General features: G+C 39.7%; 1 protein-coding gene across 9 annotated transcripts in view; it reads right to left on the bottom strand.

The window, feature by feature from the left end:
- NRXN3 (neurexin 3) overlaps positions 1-12,813 on the bottom strand; it is a 984,457-nt gene that overhangs the window by 42,570 nt on the left and 929,074 nt on the right. The gene's annotated exons all lie outside the window — the stretch shown is intronic.

Genomic DNA, 12,813 nt, shown 5'->3' with positions numbered 1-12,813 from the left:
GGCAGTAAGCAAAACCAGCTATTCCATTTCTGGTTCCCTTTCCCCATTTTTGAAATGGGGCTGATTATACTCACCCATTGGCCCCAGGGGAGGTAAATGGGTTAATTCTTTAGTGTCTGCCCAGTGATCTAGAGGTGGTAAATGCTAAACATTCTTATGTACAGGCAACATGATAGTAATGAAACTTCTCTGTATGCTACGATGGAAATGATGTTTGTGTTTTCACTGGAAAGAACATGAGAAAGAAAATATTTTTCCATTCCATATATTAGCTAAATTCTATATTAAAAATAATAATTCATACTACACTATTTTAAAATATGTATTTCATTTTTAAAGAATCCCAGCTTTGAAATTACTTGGCCCTGTATTAAAGGCCATAAAACTAAAGATAGGTATTATAATAACTTTCAATAAAATCTCTCTCTGGCAGGAACCCTTTTTATTCCTTCCTCTGAAAGATTTTTTATGGCATTTATATTATTATTTTTTCTCTCCCTCTCTCTAGTGTTTAATGAAATTGCCTTGGAATAAAACCAGGGAGGAGAAAGTGCTAAACTCTGAGTCCACCCTGGAGGATTTATGGGCATATTTACCTTCAAATTCTTTCAATTTCACTGAATTGGCTCCCCATTCCTTTCCATGAATTACTAGTTCTGTAATCACCTCCTCCTAATTATTCACTCTGAGGGCCTCTTCAATCTTGCCATGGTGATGGTTCTACATCTTTGTTCATTACACTGTACATACTGGTGTGGGATGTAAAGCGCAAGGGAAGTTGAGATGGCGTGGCGAGACCTACTCAAGATGACTCCATTCCTGTCCAATCTTCCAAGTGCCCAAAGCCCTATTTTATGTGTCAGATCCACAACCTTTGCTCCTTTGTTCTACACAAAATGGCAGGTGCTGAATCTTCCTTCTCCCAACTGCAAAGTTTTTTTGACACCTTGCTCTTTGGGTGCACCATTATTTGAGAAAGATTAAGCATGCTGAGTAAAATAAGTCCTGTCACAGAACAGCTTTATGAAATTATAAATAACACACCCAAGAATGATGGAGTTCTCACTTCTAGTGGGAGAGAAAAGACAAGGACCCATAAATTCAAACCCCAGACAAATTCCTCCAGAAGTATATACTTGGCAGTCACTTCACTCGGTAAAGTAGGATTCAATTTTCCTACTTGCCTTTTGTTTGAAACTCTTCTGCACACTGTGCACATTACTTCCAATTCAACACCGTCATTTGAAAAGCAACACTTAATGCTTTGTTGTGAGAGAAGTGTAAATCTCTTTGCCACCAAGGAACCACAATTTACAATCCTTCTTGAAATACGACCACCACAAAATGCCAGGCACAAATATCTTCCCAACAGTGGAGAAATACAGTTGTATTAATCTGAGCAGTGCATTTGCCTTTCACACTTAAAGTGCACAGAGGTGAAACTCAACAAACTTTTCTTAAATCTGACCACTTGACTCCCTCCGCTGCTCCCATACTGCTGTATTTTCCAAATATCTCAAATTTATTATGGAATATGGACAACATACCGTCTTCTGTGCATAACAGCATACAGTATGAAGGCTCCCCAGCATGGCAAAATGTTAGTGATGTTGTTCTGTCTTCCAGAAACCAATATGTTTCTCAGCAAAGAACAGGCTCAAGGCATTTGCTGCCTTGTCAAAAGAAGATAGCAGAGGAAATGTCTGTCTCATTAGGTGTCATTTCTAGCTTGAATACCTCAACCTTGTGTACTTTGCTAACTGGGCTTTTTAAAGAACTTGTATCCTGTTCACCTTATTCCAATTAAATGGGAATCCTTCATCTGTCCTTTCTACACCTTATATTTGTTTCTCACTGTTTATTTAATCTTTATTTGCAAAATACCCTGGAGGTCATTACAGTATAGCAGACCTGAGAGACTAAGCCTGGACAAATTCAAGCTCCTACATACAGATAGAAAGAATCTCCATACAAATGGGAAAATATTAAAAATGTTGCAAAAATCATAATAAGGTATTATAAAAGAAGCTGCAATTTGGGACTGTATAAACTTTTAAGGAGAGTCCTGGAACTACTATCTGTTGCTAAAGGGTATTAATCCTCTCCAACCCATTAGCACTGGATAGTACCACCTGTATTTCCTTATCACGGCACAGACACAGCCACAAAGATATGCAATCCATTTCCACCCCCACACACTGGTGCTGAGGTTATGTTTGCCTCTGCAGAGGCAAAGCATCAAAGAATACAAAACTAATATATTTTTTTCATATAGCTCGTTTGAGGTGAATACAAAAACAAGGGGGGAAAATCCTCTGTTGGTTTAAATTGGCATTGATTTCAACGAGGCTACAACAATTTACAGCAAGAGAGCATAGCTCATTACGTTTAGTTTCGGACAATTCAATGCCAAAAGATTTCGAATAATTGGAGGCAATTCAGAGAAAAGGCACTGAAAAGATGAAAGAACTGGAGAGATGAATGGGTGAGACAGGCTTAGCAAAACTAAACAACAGAGCTTGACTTAACAAGGAATAAAGGTATGATAAATGTCTACAGGTGTCACAAGGGTGTAATAAACATGAGGAAGGAAGATGAACTATTTAGGGTGCTTCAAAAAAGTAGTGGATAAAATTAAGCCAAAAAAAATTTAGGATTACTTTCAGCAAGAAAAATCTCAATAGTGATCTTTATTAACTGTGGAGAAGTCTCCCCAAGGAAATACCGGAAACCACCAGTACTGAGATTAAGCGGTTGCCCAAGCCATTCAGGTATGCATACCATTAGTGTATATGCCCCAGTGGGGAAGAACTCACCCCATCTATCTTCAGCCCAATCTAATTCACTCTAAATCAATTTGGTATTTGCACCCTCTCCATCACTATGTATATAAACACATCATTATGCATTTCTCTCTGTCATGTCAAAGCAGGTAGTAAAGCTACTCAGCACAGCTTTTCAGCTAGTTGTACTCAGAGCAAGAAGATATCATTGCTGTAGACCTAGACCTGTTCAGACCATGGGAACAAATCCAGCCTTATGTTCCCAAGACCCTGACTGGCCAGGAGCTGGTAGGTAACCAGCAGGCACGTACCCTTTTGCCCAGCAAAAGTGCATTTCCTGGCTGCGCATTCCTGGCTAGACATAAAAGCTGATTTGCTGTCAAACTCTATCATTAAGTATGGATCATGAGAGAGCTACCCCTTAGCAAAATCAGCCATTTGTCCATTACTACAGCAGACAAGAGATTAAGTAACTAGCCAGTTAAGTAATAGAAAGCAAAAAATAATCCCCCCAATTGTGTGTCAATCCAGAGTCATGGGCAGTCATGTTTAAAAAGAGCCTTGAAAGCTGAATTAGTCCTTTGAAAACTGAAAGCCTGTCTCAATAGAATCAATAGTTCATTAAGACTGTAAAGTCTGACTCTTCTCGACCAGGTTTGATGCCAAATTTCAGGGACTTTGTTCTGTCCCTAAGCTGTGCAAAGACAATGGGGAAAACTCATGTTTTGGCCTTTTGTCTCTGCCTGCTGGCAGAGGGAAGGGTGATGGTGTTGCAAGGGAGTATGAGCAGAGAAAGAAAGAGAAGGGAGGGCAAAGAGGGGAGAAAAGGAAGTGGGGAGGATTGTTCCATCTGTTGTTCAAGGCACCCTGACAGGGGAAAGAGAAGTATTGAACCACAGCAGCTTAACCCAACTTCAATGTACCTTCCCAAAAGCAGACGGAATGTAATGCTACGTGGTGTTCTGCTGATAAGCAAAGCCTTCTAAATCCTTTCAATTTATTTCTTGGCCTGAAGAAACTACATACTATTTAGGAGCTAAATAAATAAATAAAATTTCATTTCCAGGAAACTAGATTGGTTGTTTATTGATTACATATGCACACGAGTCACTTACTTTTCTGTTTCTTTCCTTTCCCAATAGAACAGTGGTCCTTTCATCTTGATCTGGTAAAGGATCAAGTGGCAAGTCTTTTCCAAACTATTCAGTGTAACCCTCAAGATTTGCAAAAGTATTGAACTGGACTGTAAAATGTAATTTCTTGGCTTAAACACAAAAGATACAGCTTTGGCATGAGAAAAGACTCTTTTTCCTCCCTTATAAACCCATTGTTCCTTTCCACAGGCATTTACCTGCTTCCAAAGCAGCACCCTGAAGATTAAAGTTGTGTGTCTATACATTGAATTTATTATCTGATTATAGTGCCTCTTGGAGTAATCACACAGGAAGAATTTTCACATTGAGTGTCCTTTCATCATTTGATACAGCTTGTTTCCCTTCCCTATTGTATTTTTATTTCTTGTTGAAACAAACCTGCCACTTGCAACAGAAACTGTCAGCCCTCTGTTTTAAAGCATAACCCTGGTTATGCAGATGGTAGTGATGCAGGTGAAAACTCCACAAGAAAGGTACACTAGGTGTACCCATCATGAACTGAATTAACTAAATAGCTTGATCCTAAAAATTAAGCTATTACAGCTGAACCCACAGCAACTCCCACCTTGAAATCAGCGAGAGCTGCTGTAAGGACAAAACTGCTGAAATTCAGGCACTGCTCAGGAGTCTGACTTTCTGAAAATCACATCAATCTACAAAGTTTTTTCCTCCCAATGCTTGTCCAAAAGTCTTCAAATGGAAGAAATTTCATTTAGGAAATGCTCTGAAAATAGTTTCAGAGTGGTCTCCCCGGCCATGATCCCCCTCAGAAGAACCGACAATCAGCTGAATGCACCAGGCAGCACAGGCTTCAACTTTCTCACTTCTCAGCATCTGCTTAAAGCAGGACACAGGAAGCAAAAGCTGAATAAAGATTCTGAGAAGTATGTAGGAAAAAGCCAGCTTATTGCCAGAATTTATCCATCCTGCTGGTGTGGACCCTAGCCCCTTATGCACACAGTCTGATGTATTAATTTAAACTGCCACAGAAATAATTTTATTAATATGCTGGACTATGAATTGCACTTGCTGAAGAACAACATGTTATCTACTTTACCAGCGGAAGGGCAGGGCAGACCACTGGGGAGCAGTAACTTCTTAAATTGCCCCAATCCAAATTGCCAAGGACATTGAATCAGAGCCCTCATGTTACTTGATTTTATATTCCTGATATTGTCACAAATTCACTGTCTGACATCAGGAAAATTGCCTCCTTTCCTCATGCTTCTGTTTATGCTGCCATAAAATGTGGAGAAAACAACTTCTCTGCTTACTTGGCATACAATCAGAATTTTAGTAAACATTTTACATTCTCAAAGCAAAGCCTAAGTACAGAAAAAACTTTTACATTTAGTAAAGGGAAGCCTATGTTTCAGAAAGTTAGAGACTCAAATGATCTGAGATGAATCAGTTGCCCTTTGAAGACTCAGCCTCTAGTAAGAGTAAATGGGTTTTCTTTGCGTGCTAGCTTGCACTTAATAACTGTGTCAGAAGAATATTTTTCATTTACACTTTGCTCCTTTGCTGGAAATCAATATGTCGTTTGCTGGCATTTTCTCCTGGACATCTTTATTTAGCTTGTCTTTTCTTCCTCGAAGGGGAGGGAGTTGTATTTGATTTTGTTCTGTTATTGATTGGATCACTCTGAGCAAGAAATAAATAACTAAGTACAGCACAGTAGCTTTAATGACAATCTCTTAAGCCTCAAAATCTGCACACCATGTTGCTCTCCCCCCAACACATGCTTTAAAAGAAACAAATCTGTAAAGTAAGGTTACTGTGTAGCAAAGAGGCAGTCACATAGGCAATTTAACTGGCATTTCTGTTTATGTGCTCATTAATAAAACCATACAAGTCCTGTTTCTATTTTTAAAGCAGTACTTCTATTGCCGTAGTACGTAGTGCTGGGATCTCATCATCTCTTACAAATGAGGCTTAATGAGAAATTAGAGAGATGGGGGAGCTTCTCCCAGCAGACCTCTTTCCCTGGAGAAACTCTGAGCACGTTCACGTATTTATCACTGATGGCAAGTGACAGTATGGCCTAATAGGTTGCACCTGATCTGCAAAAGCCCAGCCCTGCAAACGATGGTGGAGGGGTAGTCACTGTGCCTGAAGTGTCATGCCAGCCCACAGCATCCTTTCCAGCATCAAATGGGAAGCGACTGGTAAGCCAATCCTAGGGGGTACACAGTAATTGCCCTCATTTTTTTTAAATTGGGGAGTTCTTTGCCTCCTCCCCTGCTTCTCTCTTAATTTCTGCTACTCATTACTATGTAGGCCACAAACAGCATATGCAATGATAAAATTCATAAAGGAGAAAATACCCTGTTCTATGGTCCAAACTGTGGCACTTAAAATCTAATGTGACAGGGTATGTTATTCATAAAGTAACAATAAACATAATCACTCTGAATAAATGTGCCTTAAAACAACTTCTGCAATTATTGTAAGTACCTCTGAGTCCAATAAGATAAACAGCTATCTTTGAATATTTGCATTAATGCACTAGACTACTCTTTCCAGACAAATATTCCTCTTTCTCTCCAAACATTAACACACACTTAGAAAATAGCATTTAAATACTGTTGCTCACAGGATTCACACATTAGCTTACAAGAGGAAGGGGGCTGCCACACACATTTAAATGCAGAATAAACAAAATGCAGAGTAAATAAATGCAGAATAAACTCTGGTCCACTAGGTACATATCAGCACCTAGAACTGCTCCCTGAATAGCATTATATAGACAGAACAGTTAACAAAGGAAAATAGCCACTACATAGCTATATATAAGCACATATACAACATATCTGCTAAAAAAGGCCATAAATACTTTTAGTTTATAAACAATAAGAAAGTTCATAAACACAAAGAAGGTCACAAAGGCAGCTGTGATAGAACACAGATTTCTTAGGAACAGTGACAACCTCTTAACCATAATCCACCCTTCCTCTCTTAATATAGGATATAAATGATTGTCAGCAGCTAGTACAGAAACATCTGTATACACAACAAAAGGTATATATTACCATTAAGTTATTAACATACTAACATACTAACATTATCAAGGTCAAATCTAGTAAAAATGAAGTTAAACAGTTCTAGACATTATTCCACCCAGGAATACCTCTGCCAAATATCTGATGCTTAAAAATCATGCTTTTTTATCATTAACCTTTTTTTTCTTTCCTTTTGAAATGTGAACAGACTAACGACTTTACTGGGGGGATAGGGAACTGACTTCACGCTACATGTTAAAAAACAACAGATAACAAAAAGGTAAACAAGCAATCTGTGTCAGTCTCACCACCACCAGAATCATGGGGGAAAACTTAGGAAAGTTAGAGACAGATGTTTGCCCATACTTCTCTAATCCTAACTCAAACAAGGAAAGAGATCTACAAAATACTCCCATCAAACATACCCATCAGCTTAAAAAACATACTCGGTCCATCAAGTATTGATGAAGCCAGGTAAACTTCAACCTCCTGAGCTGTTGAACATAACAAATGCCTCCTGGGATCCCATTAAATTTGAACTGAACTTCACTTAAATGCTACATCAAGTGGTCCAAGCTGCAAATGGTTGTCATGCAAGAAAATTCTGCCATTCGGTAGGCAGACTCCCATGCACAACAAACATGGTGAACACTTATCCCAGCTGGGTTTCTCTGCAGTCCCTGCCTAATCAGAACATTTGCTCTCCATGATGGATAAGAAGGCCATTTTCCTTGCTTATTTATTTAGCTCTCTATTGAGTTTGATTAACTGTAGTAAAGGCAAATCAATCTTTTGTGTTTGTGTAAAATGAAAAAAAGGAACAAAGTTAGCTTTAATGGCCCAGTAGATGCTCAGCTGGAATGCACTTACTGAGCAAGAGAGCTAGACAAAGGAATTCAGGCAGCTTTAAACACGACCAGGAACATGCTGAGATCATCTATACTTCTACCTGTTCAAAGGGGAAAAAACCACCCCACCCCACACCCAGTGAAGAGGCTTTCTGTTTCTCTGCAGTTCTGTCTATCAAGGCATCAAGTACTACAGGGTTTTTCTCTTGTGTCCTTCAGATCTCCACGGCCAAAGCTGGGAGACACTAGGAAACAAGTATCCAAAGGAATGTTGTCAGAAGGAGAGGACATGAAGCTCTAAATCCATGAGAATACTTTCTCCACTGTCAGTAAACCTGTCTCTAAACTCAGATTCATTGTAACATAGCATTTTTGACATCAATAACCTCTGGTAAGTATTGTAAGGTAGCATGAAATTCATGACCAGTATGAAATGAAGAAGCTTCTGCGTAATGAATTTGAGTGAGACACTTATCATTTCAAGGTAGCACTCTGAGAATATCTTTCTCTCACATATTCTAATTATAGTATTGACAACAGTGGGAATCACAAAAGAAACTATGCTTGATTTTATGCAATGCCCATTAAAAACCTTTAGTAATATACAGAAATACTCAGGCCTTCCAGCTATGCGACAGCTAAGTATTAGCCCACAGAGAATTTAAGCTCAGTCTTAAACACACAGAAAACAGGACAGCTTGACCAGGACGGAGCCAAAATGTAGCAAGAGGTATTTGTCCCCATATCTGAAGTACTCCAGTCCCTGAATGGACAGATTAAAGTGTATGCATAGGTTTCTTGCTGTATCAGTTTCAGCCTTTTAACAAGAATTAAAAAAAGCAGAAAGAATCTGACCATCCTTGTTCAAAGACAAAACTGGATGTTCCCTTGCTATAATAGCTATAGCAACAGTTTTGGGATGATGATACACCTTTAGTCTCTCCTGGGAGGAAACAAGTTCACTTTCCCTTCAAATTCCTTTCTCTATGGTATCATTATTGTAGCTTCACTTGTGCTATCCAGAAACAAATCACAGAAGCCACTGACATTAAAAGGTGGTGCCTTCTGGGCATTTTTACCACTTAATTTTCAGACTTAAGCCCTACTCACACTAGAGAGCTTACTGGCATTACAGCCAGTTATATCCAAGTTGGCGGAGCTGCTCCTTTTAGATCCAGCAACGCTGACAGAAGGGGTTTTGCCGGCAGAGTTACACCACCTCTGAGCATTGCAAGCTAAGCTGACAAAAGTTGGCATAGTTATATCCATATCAGGCTTTTGACTGCAGCAGCATGTAAAATCAAAGCATGTGCATTTTTGCACTCTGGGACACTGCAGCGACATTGATGGAACTTCAGAGTATAGCACTGTGTTACTCTGAAATGCTTCAGATGGCAAAATAGTTTTTGAAGAATCCTGTAATTGTCTCCACAGTTGTTACTAGGCATACAGCTTCCATATCTTAAGTCAGGAATTTGCAAGAAAAAGATTGCAGTCAATGGGGTTTTTTTGGAATCAGAGATCTCAAGGTCAGAAGGGGCCATTATTTTCTCCTAGTCTGATCTCCCGTTTTACACAACTGTGGGATTACACAGAAGAGCTGAGTGCCAGGGCACTTCTGCCACTGATTTGCAATGACCCTTGACAGGGCAGTTAACCTGTCAGCATACCATGGCTTCATTTTCAAGATAGTGAAGATGCACACGTATCTCTTGGAAGCAAATGTCTGTAAGATGCTGTGAGAATACTTGGAGGAGAGTGCTGTGTAAAGCATCAGAAGGAAGATACCATGATCGTATCTAATTCTTAATATTTTGTGAGCAGAAAGAATCACACAGTCAAAATGGAACTCCCGTATGGACTGTAAGAAACTGTTATGTGGGGTTGAGGTAGGAAATACTCTGCTCTCTTTAATGCTTCTGAAAAGTACTGGAAATGACTGCACAGTCCTACAAACTGGGACTCCTGCATAAGAAGGAAAAGAACTTCCTGCAAATTCTCCTCATCAGTGGAGAAAACCTGCAGTGCACATCTACAGAAATGAACCACAGCAGAGCTTAACACCATTCATCACCAAAGGCAAACGACCCTCAGAAAAACAGCCCTGCCACGGTGGACTACCAGTACTCATCCCGTCAGGAAGCAAACCTTGCTTTCAGACAAAGCACAGCTTTTCCAACAGGTGCAGAGAAATGCTCTGTAACCTCTATACTAGGCAGCTTTGAACCTCAGCACCTCATAGGTAGTGGAACAAATTGCCTGCCTGGTCCCAGGATATCCCTTGTACCTAAGTCTCCCACTTACCCACAATGTGCAAATGATCGAAACAAATGCTACAATCTGACACCATGGAGCTCTCGACAGCTGTCAACTCATTAAGTTCTATTCACTGGCTTCCCACCTCCTTGCCAACGTATTACATAAATTGCTTTTTAGCTGGCAGCCTTTCCCTTTGCCTGAAACCAGTTTGCACTGAGCATGTTTAAGTCCATTGTTTTTTTTTAAAAAAGCATTTCCCTTCCCTTTGGTGATTTGCCTTGCTCTGCAACAGTTTGAATGGGCTGCAGGATACTGTTTCATTATCAAGCTGCAACTGGAAATGAATATTTTATACCAGCTGAACAGAGGTTTGGCTGTAAATGACTATATCTTAATTAAACAAAACAAAAGGAAGACAGAAAGAAAAATGAATTTAATTAATGAAATATTGATGTAATTTACAGTCAAAGGCCTTCCCATTTAGAAGGGAATTCCTGCAATGTGAATTTTGTAGAAAGAGGTAGAGGTTCACTACCTCCTTCTTGATTTCTCTAGTGATGTTTCTCGTATTTCATTTTTGCCTTTTCAGCTCTTTAAAATGCCTGAAGGCATGTCTGGTATCTATCCATATGAAGTCAGATGCAAGTGCTCGAATGCAAATACATACTTATAATGACTGTGTATTAAGAACATGTAAAAAGAGAGCATAAATGTAGTCAAGCTAGCTCAAACTCCATCTAAGCATTGACTCCTGCCTCTGGCATTAGCCAGTTATTTATGTTTCTTCACAGAGAAAGGATAAACACAAGAGAAACATGCAGAAGTACTTTTTCTTAGATATGCTAATTGGAGTGGCAAGCATCAGTTAGGAAGTGGTTATACCTGCATCTTTATGCTGCATAGATTTTGTATTTCATAGTACTTAATGGGCTTTTCTACCACAAACTGGCATATTAGCTTTTAAAATCTATTTATATTTTTTTCTACAATATCATATGGCAGTGAGTTCCACGTTTTGTGTAGAAGTACTTCCTCCCATTTGATCTCAGCCTGCTGCTACTTTATTTCACTCCTCAGTCTTTGCTGCATGAGGAACAGTGAGCAGTCATTCCCTAGTCACAATTTCTCTGCACCATTTTGATTTGAGAGACCTCTGTTGTCACCGTTTGGTTACTGATTTTTCAGCCTGAAGAATGCCAGCCTATTTAACCTCTCCTCCTGTGGAAACCGTTGCACATCCTTGATCAACCCTGCTAATTTCTCCTGCAGCTTTTTTAGATGTCATAGATCAGTTTTTGAGAGCTGACGGCCAAAATGGAGTGCAGTGCAGAAGGCAAAGCACAACACAGATTTACACAGTGGCACAATTATATTTTCAGTTTGGGTTTTTTTTCCTAATAATTTCTAAATTTGTTTTGCCTTCTTGAATGTGAATACAAGTCCAAAAGTAACCAGATCTGGCCATTTGTCAGCATAGAAACTAATTTCAATGTTCAGTGTGGTTAAGCACATACATAAACCAGTGCCCAATAATGCATTTCTTCTGTTATGGTGTCAGTTCCTGACATTTTTGAATTAAAGGCCCTATAACAGGAGGAATTTATTGATTCTTGAGATGCTTCAGAATGCCATCCATTCAACTGTATATGGCAGTGGGATCTACAAAGAAGTGATAAAGCATTTGAGAGGATGCTGAATTTGTCAGTCATTCTAAGTCCAATGAGCTGACACCTTTCCGACGTTGCAGGAGGCTCCTGAGCAAGCTCAAGGGATGCCTGTCAGGTTCACAGTGTCAGGAGGCAGAAGCAATGCAGTGCAATGTGGCATCATTCAAAACAGACTGGAGCAATCCTGCTGATGCACACACGATCAGTAACAGAGAGAAGACTCAATATTTAAATTAGTAATGTGGAATGTATACCTATACATTCCAGAAGTGGGGCCAAACTGTAGAATCTGCTTCAACCTGTTTCCTTATCTCTTTTTGCTGCTAAATGTTCTCTGTATCATGTATGTTGTAAAGTGAATCAGGCTTAAATATAATGTCAAAATGCTGCCTGAATCAAATTAGAAGATGAGAATAGCCCTGAACTTTACAGAAAACCACAGCTGTACTTTATAGCCCAACAGACAGTCAGAAAAGGAAAAACTACAGCATATGTTTGCCCACAATAATCTCTTTTCCTCAAACCATTTGTATAATTTTGGGTCATTGTGACATTTCACTCTGGAGTGGACTTTATTGTCCACTGGGGATCGGTGATGAAACAGTTTTAAGGAAACTGCTCTGCTTTAAAGTTAGTAAGGACAAAGATAATGCACACAAATAAATTCATAAACCACAGCCTCAAGAAAACCATGGAATCTGGTTCTATGTGAAATGTAGTCTTCAGAAACCTGGGAGAGGAGCTATTGATTCTCGCCAGGTGTGGTGGGTTGACCCTGGCTGGATGCCAGGTGCCCACCAAAGCTGTTCTATCACTCCCCACCCCATCTCAGCTGGACAAGGGAGAGGAAATATAACAAAGGGCTTGTGGGTCAAGGTAAGGACAGGAGAGATCACTCAACCAATTACTGTCACAGGCAAAACAGACTCAACCTGGGGAATATTAACTCAATTTATTACCAATCAACCAAAGCTGGGTAATGAGAAATAAAACCAAATCTCAAAACACCTTCCCTCCACCCCTCCCTTCTTCCTGGGCAAAACCTTACTCCCAGATTCTCTGCCTACCCCCCCCCCCCCCCCCCCACGGTGTGCGGGCAG

This window comes from Haliaeetus leucocephalus, unplaced genomic scaffold (assembly GCF_000737465.1).
Source record: "Haliaeetus leucocephalus isolate CR32 unplaced genomic scaffold, Haliaeetus_leucocephalus-4.0 Scaffold932, whole genome shotgun sequence".
Lineage (NCBI taxonomy): Eukaryota > Metazoa > Chordata > Aves > Accipitriformes > Accipitridae > Haliaeetus > Haliaeetus leucocephalus.
This window is presented reverse-complemented; position numbering and strand designations above follow the sequence as displayed.